General features: G+C 39.6%; 1 long non-coding RNA gene across 2 annotated transcripts in view; it reads right to left on the bottom strand.

The window, feature by feature from the left end:
- Window positions 1-4,529: 4,529 nt before the first annotated feature.
- The window catches only part of LOC134482752 (uncharacterized), a 48,652-nt gene continuing 45,795 nt past the window's right edge, over window positions 4,530-7,386 (bottom strand). For both annotated transcript variants that reach the window (XR_010059271.1, XR_010059272.1), the window contains exon 5: window positions 4,530-7,227. This is a non-coding gene — a long non-coding RNA (uncharacterized LOC134482752). The remainder of the gene's footprint in view (window positions 7,228-7,386) is intronic.

Below are 7,386 nucleotides of genomic sequence, written 5' to 3'. Positions count from 1 at the left end.
ACAAAAGTTTAGAGTCGAGATATCTTTTTGTTTGATTCTCCTGAATACATTTTTTCAGGTGGTCTACCTCTATCAAATCTGATCAGTATGACTCTGTGAGGTTTCCAGCATCTAATCACACTTTTTAAAAACACAAAGACAAAATCTTTCTCCTAAAATACTGTGTTCCTTAGTCTGTAACCAGAAAAGCTTGTATCTTGCACTCTCTCCCAGAGTAGTAATATAACCATAAAACTCAAAGTCACACCCATCATGAAGATTAAACAATTTTTAAAAAAGTGAGTAAGCTAAACATTGAGCCTGATAGGCTTTTGTACTCTGTGATATCAGGAAATTAACCCAAAGTTCCCGTGGAGCCCACGTTAAGAGAATTTGAGCTTCCTATTGTGGTAAATATCAAAAGTAACCACAAACCCTGGCTAGCCGGCATCAATGAGCCATATGGCCTTTAGCGGGGTAATGCATAAAACCAAATACCTTCTATCAATTCCAATATCAATAAGCAACACATCAAACCAGGACTTTTGCCCAAAATATTTCAATCTGTTAAGCTCTCTACCCGGAGCCACAGATTTTTCTTTATCCTTAATAACTTCTATAATATATGTCTGCATTCACTCTCCCCAGTGTTACAGACATTCATCACAACTCTCTACTTGGAGTTAGTTACCAATTTTTCCCTAAGTTCCGAACCATAAATGAAAATCCCCACGTGATTCGGGTAATCTCTTTACTCTCCTTAAAACAAACTTAAACACCTTCTATCAATTCTAAAACCAACAAACAACTTAAAACTCAGGACTTTAGCCCAAAATATATCCCATCTGTTAAGCTCTCTACCCAGAGCCACAGATTTTTCTTTAACCTTAATAACCTCTACAATATATGCCTGCATTCACTCTCCCTGGTGTTACAGACATTCATCACAGCTCTCTACTTGGAGTTAGTGACTAACTTTCCCCTATCTAAGTTCTGAACCGTGGATGAAAATCCCCACCTGATTCAGGTAATCTCTTTACTCTCTTCTTTCTAAAAACAAATTCAATCACCTTTTAATAATACCTGTAATTAAGAAGTAGCTTGTCTAACTAGGATTTCAACTCAAAATTCCTGTGGAGCCCATGTTAAAAAGAATATGAATATCCTGAAAGACTTTCTAAACACTTTCTTTAAAAATCAGCTTTTAATCTCTAACTCTCTGAGCTGCCATTACTTATCACCCAGCAGGGGACCTACAGCCTGCCAGCCCAGGTGGCTTCCCCATTTCTTTGTTTGAATTCCTGCACTTAAGATATCACATGACTTAAAGTGGCACCGGCCTCCTCTTAGAAAATAAAAACTTTTTCTCAACTCTTAGGATTACCAGTGGATTCTTGCCCATCACCTTGGTTCATCATCTGTTGTTGTAAAAATATAAAAATAAAAGAAGTATCATTGTCTTTTACCCTGCTAGGTCTGCACCGCAGTGCCCCAAGATATCTGCTAGATATCTTGGCGGAATCACATCCCAACTCCGCGGCAGCCCATTGTCTCCTGCCGCTGCACACTTTCCTACACTCAAACCATCACATAAAAGAACACACAACACAGTAATCTTTGACCCAATAGGCAAGATATAATTGCCCACTTAAACATACAAAGCCTGGTACCATCCATCCCTTAGGAACATTGATAACAACCTGTAAATACACAGAGCAGAATCTTAATGTCACCTGCCCTGGCTTCTCACCCTCTCCTCTCCTGTCTCTTCCTCACTTTAAGTGCTTTTTAAGGGATGTCTGGTGTTTGGATGAGTGGGTCCCTGTTTTTTCTGCCTGTTTCCCTTTTTATCTTTGTTTTTCCAACTCTGATGTGTTAGTTTTTGTTTCATTTTATTTTATTTCAGCAAACTAGCTGAACATTGCCATCTATCATCCTCATCCCTTTCTCTTGATATGGATGTGATGTAACTGGCTACTCAAGTTCTGGCCACCAGATCATCCGCACCATGGTGGACAGTGCCTTCGAGCTATGAAACAAAATTAACTGTTTTTCTGTCAGGTTGCTTTATTACAGTGACAGTAAAAGTCACTAAGGCATTTAGCTGCAACTTGTAATTAATACACAGTCTCATATAGTCACCGAGTTTAAGCATCGTACATTCCTACTGATACTTTGTTTTTACTCTATTCTTTCTATGTCTCTTTTCAGTACTATAACAGACACATTCCAAGAGAATGCATGGTATATAAAAAGCAACCTAAAACCTCCTGATGAAACCCCAATGCTTCACAGGATATTTTAATAATGGGTACCATCTGGATTTCTTCTTTACAAAAGACAGAATCTAATTTTAATTTAAAAAAATTGTTAGTATATTCAATATTTTTCTTGCAGCCACAACGGTAAGGAAAAGATAACACAATTACCAATCTGCTTGTATTGCTCTCAATATGCTTGATATGAGATATTAGATTCGTGTGTGTGTGTGTGTGTGTGTGTGTGTGTGTGTGTGTGTGGTGTGTGTGTGTGTGTTGGGGATGGGGATGGTCATGTGTGTGCATGCATCTCTATACACATGTAGTCTGAGGTATGAGAACAACTTCTATGTAATTCCTCATGTACTTTTAATCTTTCTGTTTGAGACAGGTTCTCTCCTTGCCTTGAAGAGTCATTGAGTAAGCATTGTCAGCTAGCTAGTTGGTTGCAAGTTCACCAAGGATGCTAATGTAAGCAAGGCAGCCGGTTCCAGGGATCCTACTGTCTCTGTCTCCCTCCTTTTCGTCACAGAGTTTAATGGCTTGGACCATGAAGCTGGTTTTCCATGTGGGTTCTGGGAATCTGAACTCAGGATTTAAACTCATGAAGCCAGTGACTTAACTTACCAATGGAGCCCTCCGTCTCCTCAGACCACATGATGTATTTTAATGAAACTCTGTCATGATATAGCTCATATAGAACAGATGACATTTATTTTGAGAACTTGAGTGATTTTAATACCATTAGAAACCAATTCTCCATAGTGATTAGGGTTTGAGTTTCGGGGCCTATAGCCAATATGTACTAACCTGAGAAGGCTTCATTGGTTTTACATTGAAGGAATTATAGTCTTTCTTACCACACACACACACACACACGCACACACACACACACACACACACACACACACACACACACACACACGCACACGCACACACATGTATATGCTTGAGGCCCTAGACGCTGGAGTCTCTCGTGTGGCTAGTTAGTCCTTTGGCATTTTATCCTAAAGTGGAATGTTTTTAGCTGTGGCCTCATGGTCTTCTCTTCCCACAGGTGACATTACCCATTACTGTGAACTTGGTGCTTTTGGTTTAGGATGGTTTCTCTGGAATCTCTTACTTTTGTGGAGACTTCAAATTCTTTCATATTAGTAACTAATTCTTTCAACATTTACCTATAAAATATAAAGCTAAGACAAAAGCCAAAAAGTCATCCCAGATTATCTGGTCTATCACACCACATGAGAACCCCTAGGAAACACTTAGCTTTGTGCTGTGTGTCTTATCCTGACATAGGAGGGCCAACAGGACACTACGCAACTAATGTCTTCTTCAAGAGGACTTGGGTTGTCCTCGTTCACTGAACAAAAAACCTGGTGTTGGGTTGAAAGATCATGTTTCGAAGTATGGAGCATTGTGACACTTATGTATAAGATATACAAGAATACCGCAAGAACCTATAACTTTCAAATAAGAGAAAGTTCTAGATCCACAGAAGTTTGGCTCTCTGGGCTGATTGCTGGATTCAGGGGCCCTGACTTAGGGAAACCTTAAAATAGCTCAGATAAGTTCCTCTATGGAATTTGATGACCCACCCGTGGAATGTCACCCTGTGACATGGACAGATGGGGCATCACAACTTTTCCCACAGTTTATGCTGCTTACCATGCACCCAGGGTCATCAAAACTCAACTAATTTATAACAGGAACACACATCACCCCTGCTAAAATTATTCTTCAGGTAGGGTAGCAGTGGTCTTGATTCCTTAATGAAAATTCAGACAAGAAATAAAAGGAATAAATAATGACAATGTTTATTTGGAAAACAGTGTTAGGAAAAGAAGTGTCTAGGCAGGCTCCATTCTCACCAGTGTTTAGAATACTGTATATGGACATGGGGCAGGAAGTGAAATGATTTAGCAACATGAAGTACATTTATAGTTTCATAAAGAAAATAAATTTTGTCTCGCAGAAGAAGTTGGCTGCTTTGCCTGTGGGTATCAAGACAGTTGGAGACATAAGAGCAGAATCAAAGAGAAGTAAACACTGTGTATGAACAGTGGGCAGGCAAAGAACCTAGCCCTCCCACGCCAGTGATGAAGCAAGAGGCAAGGCCCATCCAGTAACTGACAGCTGGGGTAAACTGAAATTTTGTTAAAATCCTGTCAGGTGGGCGTGACTTCCATCTGTCATATAAACAAATGATGGTTTTATTAAATTCTTTCCTTTCTCTCCCTGCCCTCCCTCCCTTAGCCACTTTGCTTTTCTCTACTGACAGGAATGCTCGGTGACACAATAGAAAGGACTATGGTTAAACGATATGGTGAGGAAGCGAGAGAATGAGAAAATACAAGAGTAAGCATTTCTCCTTTCCTTCAGTGATGAAAAATCAAATTATTAGCTATACACTCACTTAATATCAACTACAAGTAAAGCTATGTTCTGCTGAAGGCAAATAAAGATAAACCTTGATTCTGTTAATACAGACAGACTAACATGCCCAATGCCTGCACAACACATTCCATGTTCTTTTACCAGCTCAGATTCTGCTCCAGGAACTTATTTTTCTCCTTCCTTTTTCTCGTGAGATACCCTGTCATCACCTAGCCAAGTCTGGCCTCAAAATCACTATTGCCCTGGTTTTGGCTCCTGAGTGTTGGGGGGCTAAGTTCCTAGGTTACCACTTCCTGCTGATCCTGGAATTTTCCATTCATCTCTTACGTTAATAAACCCCATACCCTCTGTGGACCATTTCATCAACACTCAAACATATTTTTATATTAAAACAATTGAGAAGATGAAAGAAAGAAAAAAAGAAAGGAAGGAAGGAAGAAAGAAAGAAAGAAAGAAAGGGAGAAAGAAAGAAAGAAAGAAAGAAAGAAAGAAAGAAAAGAAAGGAAGAAAGAACTCCCCCTCTATTCATTTTCTCAAACCTTGGTTTCTAATAATTTTCCTGTTTCTCTCACAAAACTCCTCAAAAGAACTGTTTATACTCACAGCTTGCGATTTCTCTCTTCCTACAGTCTCTAGAATCCATTTTAACCAGGTTTCTTCTTTTTCAATTTGGTGGCAACTATCATTTGCTCCTTGCGATGACTCTTGTCTTCTAGGACACTGTCCTCTCTTGGGTTTCTGCATCCTTTGCCATTGGTTCCTTGGCCTCCTCTCTGATTCTCCCATGTGATTTTGAGCAGGGAATGATGGAAATTGTCAAGACTTTCTAGTTTCCATCCTCAATTCTCACTCTCTGTCCCCGATACTGATCCCCTCACCAATGGCATGATTTGAAATTCATATGTTAATGATACATTAATGATGGCCAACTTTGATCTCTAGATTAAACATACCATCTTGTATGATGAAAAGACCTCTCTAATGGATTTTTACCCCAACTGAGATTTTGATATCTCAAGCTAAATTTACCCAATATATTTCTTTTGCCAGTTAATAGAAAGATGTATAACTGTGGAGGCAGCTGGGTGGTGCTTGATTTCTCACTCTTAAATTCCCAGTGGTGTGGCTCTCAATATAGATCCAGAATCTTGCCATCAAACCCATCTGAATCTTTACCATCATGATCCCCCAAACCACCATTTCTTCTGAATTAATAAAATGCCTCTCTACAGGTCTCTCTGCTGCCTTCTTTTTGTGCATCTCTAGAGTCAACATCCAAACCCAAGGAAAATGAGTTAGAAATTCCATCACCCTCCCTCCTCCCCTTGCTGTTGTTTATTTTTCTACCTAGTTGCTCAATTGTACTAAATGGTTACAACTGTAATTCCTAATCTGAAGAAGTGTGAGGAAGAGAATACCCAGCTGGAAAGAGCTAACAGAGCAAATGAAGCCAAGGTGGTGATAGGAAGAGAGCCCAAAAGTCAAGCTGGAGAAGCTAGAATATTTAACAGCTTCTGTGAAGGCTGTGGTTTTGGAGAGAAAGTGTTTTCAAGTTCTGCAACGAATTTTCTTTATCTACTATAAAATTCCAGTAAAGACCAACAATACAGTCAATGACTTTTTTTTAAAAAAGTCAATTAGTGTTAAATTTCAACTAAATACTGAGCTGAGACTGTCCTCTGGGTAAGTTGATAATGCGTGTGATAGATTAAAGTATCTGTATATTGTAATTAGAAATGTCCACTGGAGTCAGGAGTGAAGATCTGGGTCTACAATGCTAAAGATTGTAAACTCTATTTTTACTTTCCTTTTGTAAGTGGGGAACTAATAGCTAGGTCTACATTATATTTGCAGACTATTTGAAGACATAGATATTGGGGGTTAGCCAAAGAGATTTATTTTCTGTTAGTAAGAAAGGGAGAAGGTGAAGGTTCTAGACTAAGGAAGAATTAAAGGCAGGCAAGAATAGCTATGCTTGGTGTATTTATTGAAGGACAGATGTGTCTTGTTACCAAGACTCTTCAACCTCTAAGAACCCACAGGAACTGAGGGTTGATTTAGCAATGGAGATAACAGATGAAGGGACTCCCAAAATGACCCTGAAGTATTAGAAGCTTAACATAGATAACAGCACTGTTGTCCAAGAAAACACACTTAGGGACAATAGAGTAGCAGCTGGGAAAGAGGTTAAAAAGAAGCTCTGCTGTTTAAGTGGTTGGGTTTGCGGAGCTTGGAGGACATTCAAGGCAGATGCTAGAAAAGGCAGCCGAATGTGGGGATGAAGTTCAAGGGAGCTGGGGATTGAGCTTCCAGTGCTTTCATTTAACATGTCAGAAGTGAAACCACCAGAGTGGCTGTGAGCACCCAGGGACAGTGTGAAACTGGAGACAGGTGTATAAGGATAGAGAGTGGACAGCAGGAGGGTGAGTCAGCAAGGTCTGCAGACAGCAATGTGAAGTGGAAGTATGCTCACAAGTTGCATCTCAGAGTGTCTGGAGACAGTAATGGACAAGGGGTCAGAAGACAAGCCACTCCGAGATACTCACACACGCCTTGGCAGAAGTGAAGTTAGTTCCAGAATGCAAACTCCTTTCTATGGATCAGGAAACAACAATAATAAACATTTTGTATGAGCCAGGTATGACTAAGATGTCAGAAATAACCCACAACAGCTCTACATAGGTTTTAAAGATTCTGTTAAATATTAATAAGTGGAGGTTCACTTAATATCAAAGAGCAAGCTCAAATGAAG

The sequence above is a fragment of the Rattus norvegicus genome, chromosome 17 (genome assembly GCF_036323735.1).
Source record: "Rattus norvegicus strain BN/NHsdMcwi chromosome 17, GRCr8, whole genome shotgun sequence".
Lineage (NCBI taxonomy): Eukaryota > Metazoa > Chordata > Mammalia > Rodentia > Muridae > Rattus > Rattus norvegicus.
The sequence above is the reverse complement of the archived record's forward strand: the minus strand, read 5'-3'. Positions and strand labels throughout refer to the sequence as shown.